The sequence below is a fragment of the Solanum stenotomum genome, chromosome 4 (assembly GCF_019186545.1).
Source record: "Solanum stenotomum isolate F172 chromosome 4, ASM1918654v1, whole genome shotgun sequence".
Taxonomy (NCBI): Eukaryota; Viridiplantae; Streptophyta; class Magnoliopsida; order Solanales; family Solanaceae; genus Solanum; species Solanum stenotomum.
The window spans coordinates 66713299-66732802 of NC_064285.1; positions in this window are offsets into that span (position 1 = coordinate 66713299).

Here is a 19504-nt window from a genome sequence, read left to right on the forward strand (position 1 = left end):
TGCTGCAAGCTCGAGGTCATTGATAACGTCCAAATATACTTTTTAAAAAGAATTATAAACGATCGTATGCAATATATTTACCCAACTATGAGTCGGGGTCGATCCCACAGAGAATATGGAAGAATATTGTCAATAGCAAATATTTAACTCGATAGTCGTTATATAAAAATAGGGGGGGATTCAAATGGAAATAAAATAAAAACAATAAAAATAGCTTTGAACTAAGTAGTTATATATATTCAGATTATTAGAAATCACTAGGAATGTGTTCCCCATAAGCTCATAACGCGGTAATCCTAATAGTAGTAATCATATCCTAGTGTATCATATGCAAAGTGGTAAGTTATGTATCTCTAAATCCTTGGTCCGGCAAATAGAGAATTTCAACCCGCACCTTGGTCCGGCTACGTGTGTATAATTTATTAACCCTTACCCTTTCCTCATATTAGACATCACATCGATGTATGGCTTAGTTTTCACCCTCCCACCAATAGACATTAGACTATTAGATAGTATCACACTAAATCTATGTTGATAATTCTTTTCTTATTAACTACCTCCTTGGTCCGGCAAGTAGCAACAAGACGAGTTTTAACGTTTGCAACCACTAAAAAGACTTCTAAACCGAAAGAATTATCAATGCATGCAATCACACTATTCAAGAATTACTTAGTTACTATTCATACTTTGTTAATCGTTCATGGTTCCCACAACCCTAGTTATGAAATTTAGCTACTCATTATCTCAAAAATTTATTAAAATAAATATGATTGTGTTAATCATAAAAAGTTAAGAACAATAGCTAAACTATCTTTTATTAATCATGAATACAAATAAATAATAAGGGAGAATAAAGAATAAACCACAATTCTCTGGCCTCCACGGCTGCTCTTCCAAAGTTCCTAAGCTAGAAGAAAATTTATATTGTGTATTGTTTCTTGGTTCTTGGCCACTAAAGAATAATTTTTCATGCCCTATTTAAAGATATAGAAACCCTAAATGAAATAATTGAGTTCAAGACAAATTAGGAAAACAAAACCCAATTTAATTGGGTTTCCAATTGCTCGCTGGATTTCTCCAAATTGTTCGTGGCAGAGGGGCGGTTAGCTATTGACACGTGGCAGCAGCGAGCCAAATTCAATTTGAATTGTCTATTCCTTCACATTGGCCTCCTATGTATAAATATATTATTATATTAAATTTAATCAATTAAGTTGCCTGCTTGATTTCCTTCTTCAATCTTCCATCTTTAATTTGTTTTAGCTTCAAACTTCTTCATTTTTCCACCAATTTAATCTTACAAATAAAATATACTATTTAGCACAATTAATAAAATTCATGCTTAAAAAGGATAAATATAATTAATAAATGTGAGGCATATAATGATTAAAAATATGTATTTTGACCTCACATCAACACTCCACACTCGATCTTTTGTTCGTCCTCGAGCAAACATTAAAGTTCATCCCAAAATAATCATACTAGCAATGTCATTACTTTGGTTAATACAAACAATTAGGCCATATACCAATTTCAAAATATCAAGTACACTTCTCAATCATTATGCAAGACATTCAAATAAACAACAAACCTCTAACCTTCTAAACTCAAGAAAGGACTTTGAACTCATCAAATTTAAGCTTGCTCCCCTACTCTCATCAAAGAAAGTTAATAACATCACCTATCTATCATGAAACAAGTGCCCTCACAAAAAGAAATAGTCCACACACTCAATTCAAAAGATTGAATCTAAATTAAGGACTTCATATCAAGAACAACTCTCACACTCACAAATAAAGTTCACATGTATGCACAAAGAACCATAGGCTTGCCCATTATGTACATCTCCACTAATTAAGCATGCTTGAATAGAATCAAATAGGCCTTTAACGGGTTGTAATGTAGGCTAGGGAACGGCTAGAAAAACTATATAATAATGACTTGCACTTCCTTGAGCACTTTGCAATTTTTAGACTTCATCACCCATTATTTTCTTCTCTTTATTTTCAACCCTCTCTTCAACAATTATTTCACAAGTAATTCTCATCACCTCAAGAATGTTTCAATCATTATTTTTTTTTTAGTTTTCCTTCATAATAGCCACCCTCAACTTACGTATTTTACATGTGTTAAGGTGCACGATGCCCTTGGAAGGACCAAGGCGATCATCAAGGTAACTATTTTTTTTCATGTCACATTCTTTTGTTTGTTTTTTTTTCATATCACATTCTTTCAAAGAGGACTTTTAAGCACTTTGTAGCTATCATTGATTACCTTTTCACTCAACCATCCCTTTATCTCAGAATTGATAATTATAATAAGTCTATGCTATAATGCTCAAGGAAGCAAGGTGCAAAAATTAGGGATTCAACAAAATAGTTTAGGGCAAACTATGGCTGCCAAAAAAAGGCTACAGGCTCAAAAGGGCGAACCATTGATAACATATCTGAAAAGGCTAAAATTTACCGGACAAATCAAAGAAAGCCTATTATCATCTCCTAAACAAAGCAACACTTTTTATTTCGCTTCAATAACATGCAGGGCAAGTTCTAGACCAAGATGTAAAACATGGAATAAACAAAATCTCACCACACATGGCACAAGTATCAATCAAGATGGATCAATTCCACCTCTACGAGAGACAAGATCATAACAAACTACAAAATAAAATAAGCTATCTACAAAGTCACAACCATGAACCTAGATGTCAAAGAGTTTGCAATTTCACTAGCAATCAAACATTCACACGAAAGTACTACTCAAAATTAGGCCCAAATAGTAAGTATCACATAACTCAAAAGAGTCTTTTCTTTTCTCTCCAAAAAAAATAAAAATAAAAATAAAATTTATTCCTAAAATAAATAAATAAAATACACTCGGTTCAAAGGGTCTATCCTCAGGAAAAGAACTGAAAACAAAAGCCAAGGAACCCATCTTAAAAAAGAAAAGACTCAATAAAATGATAAAAACTAGAAATTTATTCCTCCACTCCACACTTAAAAAGATGTTATGTCCCCAAAGCATTAAATATAATTTAAAATAAGGGTTAGGAAAACTCCCTAAGGCCTTTAGGCCTAGCTAGTAGCATGTTCTCTTAATTTTCATCAAGGGTCGTCACCCCACACTTAAGCTCAAACATGCTCCTTCGCTTCAAATTTTTTATTTTTTTGGGTACTCAGACTTCCCCTAATCTGCAAAAACAAGAAAAGAAAAAAAAAGTGATACTAATAAAATAAAAATAAAATAAAATAAGAAGTTACACTACTAATTGGATTGTCTCCCAATAAGCTCTTAATTTAACGTCGCGGCATGACACCATTAATTTTACTATTTTTCCTTCCACTTTGAAGATATGAATTGCACCACTAATTTCACATCAATTTTTCTATTACGTTCAAGGGGTGGTGGTATAAAAATAAAGGTCACAAGCAATAGATATCGCATTATGCACTTCTTGGATCCTAAGTGAGGAATGTAATTCTCCGACGTTGAAACAATAAATTCAAGAATGTAGACACATTGTTCCACCCCCATACACTCTTCTATAGGCTCAGATGACTCGATTAATATTTCATCATCTAAACATAATGTGGAAAAATGATTGGAATGAGGTCTAGTGCGCCCTAACTTATGAATTGTATTATTTACACCCTCATATTTACACATACTAGAGTTTTTAAAAATAATATTATCAACTTCATTACATAACTATAGTGTACTCTTCTCAACAATGACAATATCAATAAAAGTATGATCAAGCAATTGACCCTCAACTTTTAGCTCTTCAAGTCGTCTTATAAATATTTTTTCTTCCTCACACATATTGTTACTAAATTGTTGGGTGTCATATGATTTAATCTTTGCACTCAACTCAAAATTTAATTTATAGAGATCTCAATCAAATTCCTTCATCAATCATGCACTTAAATATTGATTTATAGCACAGTATTAATAAATCTTCCATGTCCCCACACAACTTATTTTGTTGAGAAAAAATTAGCTTATAAGAATCCATAATATCAAAAGTACAAGAATTGCAAGAACACTTATCACTACATACTTTTTCAGATGTCATCTCAAGAAGAGTAAAAGAAATATGATAATAATAATTAAAAAAAACCAAATTTAAAACTAATCCTAAGAAACAAAAAAAAAACTACAAGTCAAAATAAATACTAAAGACAATTTCTAAGCCACATTCCCCGGCAGCGGCACCATTCTTGATAACGTCCAAATATACTTCTTGAAAAGAAATATAAACGAGCGTATGCAATATATTTACCCAACTATGAGTCGGGGTCGATCCCATAGAGAATATGGACGAATATTGTCAATAACAAATATTTAACTCGATAGTCATTATATAAAAATGGGGGGGATTTAAATGGAAATAAAATAAAAACAATAAAAATAGCTTTGAACTAAGTATTTATTTATATTCAGATTATTAGAAATAACTAGGAATGTATTCCCCAAAAGCTCATAACGCGGTAATCCTAATAATAGTAATCATATCCTAGTGTATCACATACAAAGTGGTAAGTTATGTATCTCTAAATCCTTGGTCCGGCAAATAGAGAATTTCACCCCGCACCTTGGTCCAGCTACGTGTGTGTAATTTATTAACTCTTACCCTTACCTTATATTAGACATCACATCGATATATGGCTTAGTTTTCACCCTCGCACCAATCGACATTAGACTATTAGATAGTATCACACTAAATCTATGTTGATAATTCTTTTCTTATTAACTACCTCCTTGGTCCGGGAAGTAGAAACAAGGCGAGTTTTAACGTTTGCAACCACTAAAAAGACTTCTAAACCGAAAGAATTAGCAATGCATGCAATCACACTATTCAAGAATTACTTAGTTACTATTCATACTTAGTTAATTGCTTATGGTTCCCACAACCCTAGTTATGAAATTTAGCTACTCATTATCTCAAAAATTTATTAAAATAAATATGATTGTGTTAATCATAAAAAGTTAAGAACAATAGCTAAACTATCTTTTATTAATCATGAATACAAATAAATAATAAGGGACAAGAAAGAATAAACCACAATTCTCCGGCCTCCACGGCGGCTCTTTCAAAGTTCCTAAGCTAGAAGAAAATTTATATTGTGTATTGTTTCTTGGTTCTTGGCCAAGAAAGAATAATTTTTCATGCCCTATTTATAGATATAGAAACCCTAAATAAAATAATTGAGTTCAAGACAAATTAGGAAAATAAAACCCATTTAATTGGTTTCCAATTGCTTGCTGGATTTCTCCAACTTGTTCGTGGCAAAGGGGCGGTTAGCTATTGACACGTGGCTGTAGCGAGCCAAATTCAATTTGAATTGGCTATTCGTTCACATTGGTCTCCTATGTATAAATATATTATTATATTAAATTTAATTCATTAAGCTGCCTACTTGATTTCTTTCTTCAACCTTTCATCTTTAATTCGTTTTAGCTTCAAACTTCTTCATTTTTCCGTCAATTTAATCCTACATATAAAATATACTACTTAGCACAATTAATAAAATTCATGCTCAAAAAGGAAAAATATAAATAATAAATGTGAGGCATATAATGATTAATAATATGTATTTTGGCCTCACATCAGTCATGAGTCAGATAATTCTTCTCATGTACCTTAACTTGTCTAGAAGCATAAGCTATAACCTTACCTTGATGCATCAATACACAACCTAGGCCGACCTTGGATGCATCCCAATAGATCACATAACCATCTGAACCCTCTGGTAGAGTCAAGACAGGAGTTGTAGTCAACCTAGTTTTCAGTTCTGTGAACCTTTTCTCACAATCATCTGACAATCGAAACTTGACCATCTTCTGGGTCAACCTAGTCAATGGTGAGGCTATGGATGAAAATCCTTCCACGAACCGTCTGTAATAGCCCGCTAGACCTAAGAAACTTGTCACGACCCGAGCCTACATCCTGGACGTGGCCGGCACTCGATAACAATTGTTGGTCCCCAAGAGAACCATCATCCTGGCTGACTAGAAGCGGAAAACTGATTCAAGTATACAAAGCTTAAAAATGAATAAAATCAATAACTCAAATACAAAGCTTTAACTCAAAAGAAAACTCTGAATAAAAANCATTTTTCCGTCAATTTAATCCTACATATAAAATATACTATTTAGCACAATTAATAAAATTCATGCTCAAAAAGGAAAAATATAAATAATAAATGTGAGGCATATAATGATTAATAATATGTATTTTGGCCTCACATCAGTCATGAGTCAGATAATTCTTCTCATGTACCTTAACTTGTCTAGAAGCATAAGCTATAACCTTACCTTGATGCATCAATACACAACCTAGGCCGACCTTGGATGCATCCCAATAGATCACATAACCATCTGAACCCTCTGGTAGAGTCAAGACAGGAGTTGTAGTCAACCTAGTTTTCAGTTCTGTGAACCTTTTCTCACAATCATCTGACAATCGAAACTTGACCATCTTCTGGGTCAACCTAGTCAATGGTGAGGCTATGGATGAAAATCCTTCCACGAACCGTCTGTAATAGCCCGCTAGACCTAAGAAACTTGTCACGACCCGAGCCTACATCCTGGACGTGGCCGGCACTCGATAACAATTGTTGGTCCCCAAGAGAACCATCATCCTGGCTGACTAGAAGCGGAAAACTGATTCAAGTATACAAAGCTTAAAAATGAATAAAATCAATAACTCAAATACAAAGCTTTAACTCAAAAGAAAACTCTGAATAAAAATAATATATTCAACTCGTCATAAAATAGACAAATTAAGTCTTTAAAACATTTAATAAAATAAATGAATAATACAGACTTCTCAACTATACTAACTATCTATGAGACCTCTAACTGATAGAGATGGAAGTCAGGACAAAACCCACGACATCCTGACTAAACTGAAAAGTAAATGAAATCCTTCGAAAACAAGAAGGCTCACCATAGCTAACTCGAACTCTCGGATGTGTCAATGAATCTCCTATTGATGATCCTGAATATTTGTGTCTGCATCATGAGAAGATACATGCCAAATGGCTCAGTACGTGGAATGTACGAGCATGTAAGAGGAATTCTAAAGCATAAACATAAGCTTGAAACTTAATAAAAAGGAAACATACTTACCTTTTCTCAAACTTACTCAACTTAAGGAATACTAAAGGATATTCAAAACTACTCAAACTTATTCAACTCAAAAGTGCTCAAGGATAAGATACTCAACTCAGAGATTAGATACTCAACTCAAAGATATGATATTCCAACCTGGGTACTCAACTCTGGATAATCAACTCAATATAAAGCAACAATACACATGATATATATGGAAAGCTTTATAAAACAATAAAAAAAACTTAGTTCGTTAAAGAAATTGCAATAACAAACTCAACTTTACTTATATAATAAAGTAATATAGTTTCTGTGGGAGTTTCTCTAACCGACAATCATCACTATGAGCCTAAGTGATGGTACACCGTTTTACTTCACGTTGCCAAGGACCGTCATATACCTTACCATCGGTATAGAACCTGAACTACTAAGTAGATCCACTAGTCTATTATGAAAATGGTTCATCTAAACAGTATGAGCCTTTTCTACCCATGGTGGCTACATGGTTTATGGGGGTTGTGAGTTGCCTGAACTCTCCCCGTATCGGTGCTCAATACTACTCCCAAAATATACTAGCTCTTATGTTTTAAAATAAAACATATTTCTTCTATGATTTGAGATTAGTTCTCAAAACTTAGCTCAAAGGCTATCTTAGAAATCTCAGTTTCCTCTCTTTATTGTGAAAGCATTTACTGTTTAACTGGAAACTAGCCCAAAGACTCTTTACTCAAAGGCTCTTTTGAAAATCTTAGTTTTTCGTTCTTATTTAAATGTGAAAATATTTTAAACTCTTTTGGGAATACATAGTCCCCATATACTTTTGAAGAAATGAACTTCAACTTTTACTCTTTACTGAACTCAAAACTTAGGTCTTAAAACAAAGTTAAATCATTTGTAAAGGACTTCTTAAAATATGGTTCATGCCGAATTATGGGCGTGAACGACTCGATGCAAGATTTTCAATACCATAGATAGATCTCAATACTTGGAACTCAAGAACTTCAATGATACTACTAATTTCAAGAATGCTCAACTCAGAGGGTTCATGCGGAATTTATGAGCATGAACTACTCAACTCAAGGACTCAAAGATACTTCTCATCTCAAGATTGTTCGACTTATAATGTTCATGCGGAATTATGGGCATGAACAACTCAACTCATGGACTTCATGGGTAATAGGTAATAGTCCCATGATAAAGATTATAATCTCAAATGGGTTAGAAACTCAATACTTAAGACTTAGGACATGGAGATATTACTCCTTTCATAGATACTCAACTTATGGAGTTCATGCGGATTTTATGGGCATGAACGACTTGACTCGATGGTCTACAAACTACATGGAACTCATGTATACGACACTTCCCATTCTCTTACTTACTACCTCAAGACTTAGTTCAAATCGATGGTTGATCTCAAAGGATTCATAATTGAACTCAATGGCTTTCTTGAACTCTACTTTTAACTCTCTCTTGAATGTGAATTATGAATTCAAGAGTTATGGTTCACGATATGAAAGATCTCATGATGAAAAAGGAGACTCATGAGTACATTCTCCTCATCCTCACACTCACTTGCTCGAGTCTTGAAACAAGTTACTAGAAGTTGTAGAAGACTCAACAAAAGGACTCAAAGGGACTTTCTTAGAATGTTCGAAAGAATTCTCAAAACTTAACTCTCAACTCTACCTTGAATTTGAATTATGAATTCAAGGTTATGATCATTTTAGGAATGATTTTAGGTGTTTAGAAGTAGCTTAGAGTAGTTAGAATCGAAAAGGAGTGAAGGTGCACATTAAACGAACTCAAACGGGGAAACCGACGACAAACTGGATGGGGAAGGCGACCCTGGCGCTCTGAGTGGCGCGGGGCGCCAACCCCTAAACTTCAGAGGAGGGTTTGGGGCGCTCTGGCTGGCGCATCGCGCCAGGCCCCAACCAAGAAAATCCGACGAATTTCTTTGCTCGTTTTCTCACCCTATTTTGCCTAGAATCGAATGGTTTCTTCCCCAATCACTTGGATTCGATTACTTAACATAAGTACTATCTAATATAATCAATACAGCCCTAAAAAGACTCACTTTAATCTCAATAAAATCATCAAAACCCAACACAACAAGATTTAGAATAAACTTCAAGAACACCTATCAAGAACTCATCAAGAACTCAAATCTTTCAACTTCAAGAATGAAATTTGCGCTGAAAATAACATGTTTGGCATGTGGGTGAACAAACCCAACACTATGGAAGCTTACATACCTCTTAGGGATCAAACCCATGGCGACAATCCGCAACAACTCTCAAGAATTTCGACGACGCTTCGATCTTTTCTCTTTTCTCCTATTCTTTCTTCTTTTTTTCTCTTCTTGAACTCTCAACTAAAACCCTAGGCTAATTTTAGGATTATAAAACTGAACCCAGTAGGATTAGACCCTTAAAACCTTACTAAAAATGAATTAAATCTGATTGGGTAAGGAAAAGACCATAATACCCTTTACTATTTCCGGCTAACTTTCCTTAATTGGACAGCCTAACTTCAAAAGGTCATATCTCACTCATTCGAACTCAAAACTTAGAAAACTTGGTGGCATTGGAAAGATAATTCAAAGGTCTTTCCTACGGTATCTGGTATCACACCTAAATCATCTTGAGCTAGAAGTTATGGTCATTTGAAGTCGACCCAAAACTCATACTTAGTTTAACTTGCAAAATTTTAGATTTTGCTATTTCCAATTTAATTCTTTTTGGAACTCAAGGTGCTACATCTACTGACCTTAACACTTAAGAAATTTTAATCCTCGGTAAAATCCTACTCACAACGAAGGATGGTTCAAGTCTTAGCTCAAAAACATTCTAGGGTGTTACAAAACTTCTCATATCTGTAGCAGAGGTAGGTCTGGGCCATTGTTTCACTGCTTCTATTTTCTGGGAATCTACTCAAATTCCTTCACTAGACACAATATGCCCAAGGAAAGCAACTGATTGTAACCAAAACTCGCACTTGTTAAATTTTGCAAATAACTGGCGATCTTTGAGAGTTTGCAGAACAAACTCTCAAATGAGTCGCATGTTCTTCCTCATTCCTAGAGTAAATGAGGATATCATCAATAAAGACGATAACGTACAAGTCGAAGTACTGCTTGACCACTCTGTTCATCAAATCCATGAAAGCTGCAGGAGCATTGGTTAGTCCAAATGACATAACTACAAATTCGTAATGACCATACCGAGTTCTGAAGGTTGTATTAGGAATGTCACTATCTCTGACTCTAAGTTGATGATAACCTGATCTGAGGTCTATCTTTGAGAAATGACTAGCACCCTGAAGTTGGTCGAACAAGTCATCAATCTTGGGGATAGGATACTTATTCTTGATTGTGACTTTGTTCAACTGTCTATAGTCAATGCACATTCTGAGAGAACCATCTTTCTTCTTTACGAACAACACTGGTGCACCCCATGGCGAAATACTAGGCCTGATGAAGCCCTTATCTAGAAGGTCTTTCAACTGCTCTTTCAATTCCTTAAGCTCAGTTGGAGCCATTTTGTAAGGAGGAATAGAGATAGGCTGGGTATCTGGAAGGAGATCAATTCCAAAGTCTATTTCCCTTTCGGGAGGAACTCCAGGAAGATCTTCTGGGAACACTTCTGGAAACTCACTGACTACAGGAACTGACTCAAGAGTTGGGGATTCGGAACTAGAATCCTTAACCCGAACTAGATGATAGAGATAACCCTTAGAGATCATCTTTCTGGCCTTAAGGTAAGAAATGAATCGACCCATAGGCGCTAAGCTACTACCCTTCCATTCTAGGATTGGTTCGTCTGGAAACTGAAAACGAACAATCCTAGTTCTACAATCGACTGAGGCATAACATGAATGTAACCAATCCATGCCTAGAATGACATCGAAGTCTACCATTTCTAACTCTACAAGATCTGCTGAGGTGACTTTCTGAGAGACTGTGACAGGGCAATTTCTGTATACCCATGTAGCTATAATTGGGTCACCGACTGGAGTAGAGACTGAGAAGGGTTCTGAAAGAGTTTCTGGGCTAACACTGAATTGGACTGCTATGTAAGGAGTTACAAAAGACAAAGTAGCCCCTGATCTAACAATGCATAAACATCAAGATCAAAGACTCGTAACATACCAGTGACTACATCAGGAGAATCTTCCTGATCTTGACGAGCCTGAAGAGCATAAAGCCTATTTTGGCACTGTACGCTACCTGTACCAGATGAGTTATCCTACTGAGTCGGATGACCTGCTGGTGCTGCTAAAGTTGTAGACTGAGCTCTACAATTATTTCCTCATTGACCCTGTCTAGAAAGATAATCCTTCAATCTATGACCAGACTGACCACATCCAAAACATCATTCCTTACCTGCAAGGCACTCGCCTGGATGGTTCTTGTTACATTTTGGTCAAGTTGGCTAAGTTTTGGTGCTTGAAACACTGCCTTGAGACTTAGAATCTGACGCCCTACCTTTCTGATCGTTACGGAACTTGGGGGATGGAACACTAGCTGATGAAGGGGCTAGAGTCGAAGACTTCTGCTGAAACTGTGAGCGATTCCCACCACCCAAGTTTTGTTGGGAATACTCGTAGTTACCTGTTCTTGCTCTCTTAGTCTCCTTAGCCTGTTCCCTAAGCTTACCACCCTCAACCAGCTAAGCATGAGTCATGAGCTTAGAGATGTTCATGTCTCCCAACAACATAGCATTCCTGCACTCTGTTTTCACTAAGTCTAACACTCCATACAGAAACTTATTCATCTGAGCCCTAGAATCAGCAACCATGTGAGGAGCATACCTGGAGAGTTGGTTAAACTTGAGCCCATACTCTTGGATAGTCATGTTACCTTGCCTTGAGTTCATAAATTACTGGGCCCTTGCTTCTCTTAACTCTATGGGGAAAAACTTGTCCAGAAAGGTTTCGCTGAAACAATCCCAAGTAATAGGAGTTGCATCTGTACCCCTGTTCTCCTTCCACTGAGTATACCAGATATGAGCCACATCTTTGAGTTGGTAAGATGCTAACTCAACTCGATCATTCCCAGTTATCTGCATCACTTCAAAGATCTTCTTGATCTCATCCAAGAAATTATGGGGATCCTCACCAGTCTGCGATCCTAAGAATTCAAGCGGATTCATCCTAACAAAGTCACGGACCCTCGCTGCTGTTTATCCACCATTTGCATTCACAGGAGCTTGAACCCGCTGATTGTTCTGGTTGGCCACACTCTGAGCCAACATCTAAATGGCGTTCCTGAACTCTACACTCGACATTTCTTGATTAGGGAGAGGAGTTGTGTTTGCGTTCCTGGCATTAGCTCTACGATGAGGCATGATCACTGAAATGTAGAACGTCGAGTTAGAATGGAATTTAGATCATACCTTACGCACGATAACAGTAACAAGAAAATGAAGATTTCCTAAAACACTTTGTAGCCTCCACCTCATTAGATGTGGTGCACTTCACACCCATGAAAAGGACTCTACTTAGTGCGGCTTTTCAGACATCCAAGGACACTTAAACCTAAGGCTCTGATACCAAGTTTGTCACGCCCTGAGACTACCCCCGAGACGCGGACACGGGACCTAAGATAACAAGTGACCCCAAGTTAACCCTGCTCGCATAATCATAAGCATACTAAAGATAATAATAACTTATGCGGAAGCTAAATCATAAATAAAATGAAAAGATAGGGAATACCCATATACTATAACTGAGATAAATAAAAACTGATAAGTTTAATACAAAGAAGCTTTTAACTCAATACTAAGCTGAATCTATCTATGTTTGGAAATATCCTCTAACAGACTAGAAATGTTGGGACAGGCCCCAGCTAAGTCTAGCAAAACTTAAACTAAAAGACTAAAAATAATACTGAAAAGAGACTCATGACTATTGTCCTCGGAGAATGAGGACTCACCACTGATTCTGCTGAACTGGAGATCGGGAACTGATCTAAGCGTGATCTGGATGCTGAGAACCTGAACCTACATCACGAGAAGATGTAAAACACGTATGCGTCAGTACTTGAAAGGTACTGAGCATGCAGGATAGAGTAAAGCTGAANCAGAGATCTGGGGATGAGCAATACAACCAACATTCGCAGTCTGGAACAAGCATAGGGAATGAGTGTGCTCCTCATTTCACACCAAATCAGTATACTCAGATCTTACAAATGCTGAACAAGTCCCAAATCACTGAATCTAGTGCACACATGGCAGGTATGTTTACAGGTACCTCTTTATGTAATATTGCCGATAGTAATTGTTTGGACTGGATAGTAGATAGTGGAGCATCTGACCACATGGTTGGAACTACAAGCTTATTAAATCATGGATTAACAGTGAGTAATCCAGGGAAAGTTCAGCTAGCAACAGGAGACTCAGCAACCATTACACAGTCAGGAAACTCTAAGCTAACAGGAGGTGATGTTATTCAAGATGTTCTGTGTGTACCAACCTTTAAATTCAATCTTTTGTCAGTCTCTAAGCTCACAAAAGAGTTGAATTGTTGTGCTTTGTTTTTCCCTGACTTCTTCATCCTTCAGGATCTCTTCACTGGGAGAGTGAAGGAGATTGGTAAGGAGAAGGATGGGCTGTACTTGCTGAAGGCACAGAAACAACAACAAATAGCAGGAAGAAAGTCTTTGATAGCAGCAAAAGGATGTGAAGATGGTGGTGTTTGGCATAAGAGATTGGGGCATGTGCCTATGAATGTAATTAGGAAAATAAGTATGCTCAAGAACAGTAATGCAAATTTGACACTAGACAACTGTGATGTATGTCCATTAGCAAGACAAATAAGACTTCCTTTTAAAGCTAGCAACAATAGAAGTGTTAGATGTTTTGATTTGATTCATCTAGATGTATGGGGACCATATAAGGCTGCAACACATAATAACATGAAGTTTTTTCTTACACTTGTTGATGATCATTCCAGATGGACTTGGGTTTTTCTATTGCATCTCAAATCTGATGTTTCCACTATATTGAAGCAGTTTCTTGTGATGGTTAGAACACAGTTTGGTGTGCAAGTTAAGTGCTTCAGATCAGATAATGGAGGAGAATTCTTTAACTCTCAATGTAATGAGTTGTTTAAGAATAATGGCATAGTTCATCAAAGTTCTTGTCCACACACACCTCAACAAAATGGTGTGGTGGAAAGAAAGCATAGACACATCTTAGAAACGGCTAGAGCAATCAGATTTCAAGGTCATTTGCCAATCAGATTTTGGGGAGAATGTATACTAGCTGCTGTACATATCATAAATAGGGTACCATTGTCAATATTACATAATGTTTCTGCTTTTGAAATAATGTTTGGAAAGCCACCTGATATATCTTATATGAGAGTTATAGGATGTTTATGTCATGCTACTATAACATACAAAACTGACAAATTTGGTCCAAGAGCAACCAAGTCAGTGTTGGTAGGATATGGAGATACACAGAAAGGGTACAAGCTATATGATCTAGAGCACCATATTTTCTTCATCAGCAGAGATGTCATATTTGTTGAGAACATCTTTCCTTTTCACTCAACAAGTGTGTTGAAGATCACAGAAAATAGGAAGATGATTGTTGATCCTATAGTACTCAATACAGAGGCTGATACTTGGTCCACAGAAGATGTTCAAACTCCTCAACCAGCAGTAGTAGAAAATGGTGCAGCTGTTGTGCCAGATATTGCCATAGAACACACAATACCTGCAGCTGAAGAAAATGCAATGAATCAGTCCACTGAGAAGGAACAGAGAAGATCAACAAGGTCAAGTAAAGCACCTTTATGGCAGAAAGATTTTGTGATATCAGGAAGAACTAAGCAAACCAATTGTCTCTATTCTATCTCTGACAGTATTAACTATGGCCATTTGTCAAGGCCATATCAGTGTTGTATTGCCAGCTCCTCAGTTGAAGTAGAACCTAACACTTATCAACAGGCTATGCTAGATGATAGATGGGTTCAAGCTATGAAGGATGAGATCAAAGCATTGGAGGACAACAAGACATGGGAACTGGTTCCACTGCCCTATGGGAAGAAGGCTATTGGATGTAAATGGGTATATAAGATAAAATACAAGGCTGATGGACAAGTTGAGAGGTTTAAGGCTAGGTTGGTAGCTAAGGGCTACAACCAAAAGGAAGGTTTGGACTATCAAGAAACATTTTCCCCAGTTGTCAAAATGGTCACAGTAAGGACAGTTTTGTCCATTGCAGCAGTAAAAGGTTGGGATATTCAACAAATGGATGTTTATAATGCATTCTTGCAAGGCGATTTAGCTGAAGAAGTATATATGCAATTGCCCCAAGGTTTCCACCAGGATAATGGAGAAGGAATTCAAGTGTGTAAATTGATTAAGTCACTGTATGGATTGAAGCAAGCCTCTAGACAATGGAATGTTAAGTTGACTAATGCCTTGTTAGCAGCAGGGTTTCAACAAAGTCATCTTGATTATTCTCTTATAACTAAGAAGACTCATGCTGGGATAGTTGTGATACTCATATATGTGGATGATCTTCTTGTGACAGGAAGTAGTCCACAATTGATAGAAGAGGCAAAGCAAGCCCTGAAGGATAACTTCAAGATTAAAGATTTGGGGAGCTTGAGATTTTTTCTTGGGATTGAATTTGCCAGAAACTCAGAAGGAATTCTGATGCATCAAAGAAAGTATGCTTTAGAGTTAATTTCAGATTTGGGATTAGGAGGCTCTAAGCCTGTGGACACACCAATTGAGCAGAACCTGAAGCTTACTACTACTGAATTTGATGACTTAGTTGGGAGTGATTCTGATCCTTTGTTATTAGATGTCAGTGAATATCAACGATTGATTGGAAGATTATTATATCTCACTCTCACACGACCAGATATATCATATGCAGTTCAAAACTTAAGTCAATTTATACAAGCTCCAAAGACATCCCACATGAATGCTGCCATCAGAATAGTGAAATATGTCAAGAAATCACCAGGCCATGGAGTGTTGTTATCATCAACATCCACAGGATCGTTGCAGGCTTATTGTGATGCAGACTGGGGGTCTTGTGTTAACACCAGGAAGTCCATCACTGGTTACCTAGTGCAGTATGGGAATTCACCAATCTCTTGGAAGTCCAAGAAACAGTCCACTATTTCTAGGAGTTCAACTGAGGCAGAGTATAGGAGTCTTGCCTCAACTGCTGCAGAAATCACCTGGATCATTAGCTTGTTTGAGACACTAGACATGCCCTTGAGCCTACCTGTTCCTATTCACTGTGATAGCAAAGCAGCAATTCAAATTGCTGCTAATCCAGTGTTCCATTAAAAAAACAAAACACGTTGACATTAATTGTCATTTTATTAGGGAAAAGGCTTTGAAGGGATTTGTGATCATACACTACTTATGTTCTTCTGAACAGCATGCTGACATTTTTACTAAAGGGTTGGGTAAATATCAGCATTCACATCTCATGTCCAAGCTGGGAATAAAGAACATCTTCATATCACCCAGCTTGAAGGGGCTATTGGAGAATACAACAAGGAAATTGCAAAGAGTTGAATGTAAATGTTAGTCATTGTTAGTTCACTGTTAATTAGTCCAGCTGTCACTGTTAGTTAGTTAAGTCTTATGTTAGTCACCTATGGATTCTGTTAGAAGATATTTTCATTCATGTAAGTTGGTTAGTAGTCAGATGTATACAAGGCATGATACAGATGAATTGTAGTGTGCTCTTCATTGTATTCATTTTACTGTATAGTTTTTCTGAGAAGCTTTAATGGAGATTCAAGCTTTTCCTTAATTCTTTTTGGTTCATATACATTCAATGATCAGTTTTAACAAATACTTTTGCATGTGTTAATATAATTTAGTACATATATATTTAATTGAAAAAATAAATCATCATTTATAAATTATGTGATATAGAAATTTTGTAAAAGACGAGTAATATTAAAAATGATTTTTTTAAAAAATTATTATGTTTAAATTCTTTTTGCCATATAAATACAACCAATGCACTCTATATAATTTATTATGTTTATACAAAAGACAAAGAAACAACTAAGTAGGAAATTTTAACTAATGTCCTTCAATGTTGGTTAACACGTCTTCTATTTTACTTATTATTCTTAAATCTTAATCATTGAGGTATAGTCAGTTATAGAACTGAAATCAACTCATCTATATAATTTAATTATGTTAATTAAAAAAAAAGACAAAGACTCAATTAAGTAGGAACTTATAACTAATGTCCATAAATATTACTCCCAGTAGTTAACACTTTTCCATTTTGCTTATTCTTAATCATTGATGTACAATCATTCGTAAAATTGAAATCAATTAATTTTATATAATTTAATTATCTTAGTAAAGTATAGAAAGATACTTTATCAAAAATTATGTTTGATTTTCTAGGTATACAATAGATGTAACATTCATTTTAATCAAATAGTGATTCTATAAAATTACAACTATAACTAGGAGGAAAAAGTGGATAAAAGAAAAATCAACAATAGATTACACAGGCAAAAAGAAGTTTAAAAAGGTTTTAATCTACGGATCAAAATAATCTTGATGAAGTTGAAGACGTACCCGTTAGATCTGGATATAGTTCTTTTGGTATCTGCTCTTCGAGGCTCATTTTGCTAAGAAAAAGGAGATAAAAGTAAAATTCGTCATTTCTAGTCTGTAGCTACAAGAAATGGAGAGAATAACGGTCTTACCTAAGATTATTGGTCTAGATTTAACGACATGGAGTCGAAGAAGTCTTCATGGAGATTGATTTCATGACATTTGTAAGATTTAAAGATGTTTATCTAAAATTTACTAGATCTCTATAAAAATAAAATAAAAAATTATCCCCAAGAACTTCTCCTTGAGGCAAGATCCACATGAATTTTGAGTTGATCCTACTCCTAAAGCTTCGACGAAAAAGATGAATCGATCAAGTTCTCTAGATACTTCTAGGTTCTTCTCATTTTTTTGTCTTATCTGATATTTATTTATTTTAGTAGAATTTAGTTATTTTGTTTTTGATTGCCTTTTTTTTAATTTGGGATTGGGCCTGGGTCACTTTTGGGCCCAAGTTTTGTATATATTTCTTTGGGAAAATTAGCAATTAAGTCATAATACCTAACATAATTAGTCAAAATAACACTTTAAAATATTTATTTAAAATGGCAGAATGACAATATTTTTATAAAATAATATGTATTTAGATTTTAGTATTTTAAATTATTTTTATTTATGGAAAGAGTCCTATATTGGACCAAATTATATACCAATAACCGTTTAAAGTGAAAAAAATAAATTAAACCAATACCATTAACTTTTTTTCATCACCATTCACGTTTTTTCCCCCAACTTTCACGTTTCTTCCCCCCCATTTCACGTTTCAAGTTTATCTTTCTTCAAGGTGCTAAATTGTTGTTCATCAAGAAATTTTTTTTATTGTTAAACGAAATCTCTTTATTAATTCAAGCAGATTTCTCGGTTGGCAAGGTAATTTTCATTATCCATTTCGATTAGTTATTTATATTTCTTTTGATTTGTTTTCAATATCACCATTTATGGTTTATATTTCGCATTTTCGTTTTAATATTTCAGATTTATTAGAATCTACAAATTCATTCATATGTTTATTTTGTTTGATTTTTAATACATTTATATTTGCTTTTAGGGTTTTAGATTTGGGGAAAGCATCTGTCTGTCTAAAATGTCTGAATCAACAGTTTATTTGTGTATTCATTCTATCTATGTATCAACAAGTTTTACATTTTTTGTTTTTACATTGTATTTCAATCTCAATTAGTATACCAACATGTTTGTATTTCCTTCTTAATTTGTATTCATCCTAACTGTATGCTAACAATAATTTTGTATTTTATTGGGTATTCATTCTGTATTTCAATCTCAATTTATATGTGAACAAGTTTGTATTTCTCTTTTATTTTGTATTAAACCTAATTGTATACCAACAAGTTTTGTATTTTATGTGCCTACTTTACCTTTCAAAGTCAATTTGAATTTCAAATGAAGAGAGTATTTAATTTCTTTTGTATTCACAACTTTATATTCAATCTCACTTTGTATTTTCATCTCTCTTTTGTATTCATATATTGTTGTATTCAACATATAGTTCATGATCCATTAGTTTGTATTTTACCTTTCAAAGTCACTTTGTATTTCAAATGAAGAGAGTATTTCTTTTGTATTCACAACTTTATATTCAATCTCACTTTGTATTTATAACTTTGTGTTTTCATCTCACTTTTGTATTCATATATTGTTGTATTCAACATATAGTTCATGATCGATTAGTTACATTAACTTAATGGGATACAAATTACTGTATGCATTCAAATAGAAAAAACAGCTACTAAACTAAAAAAAAAA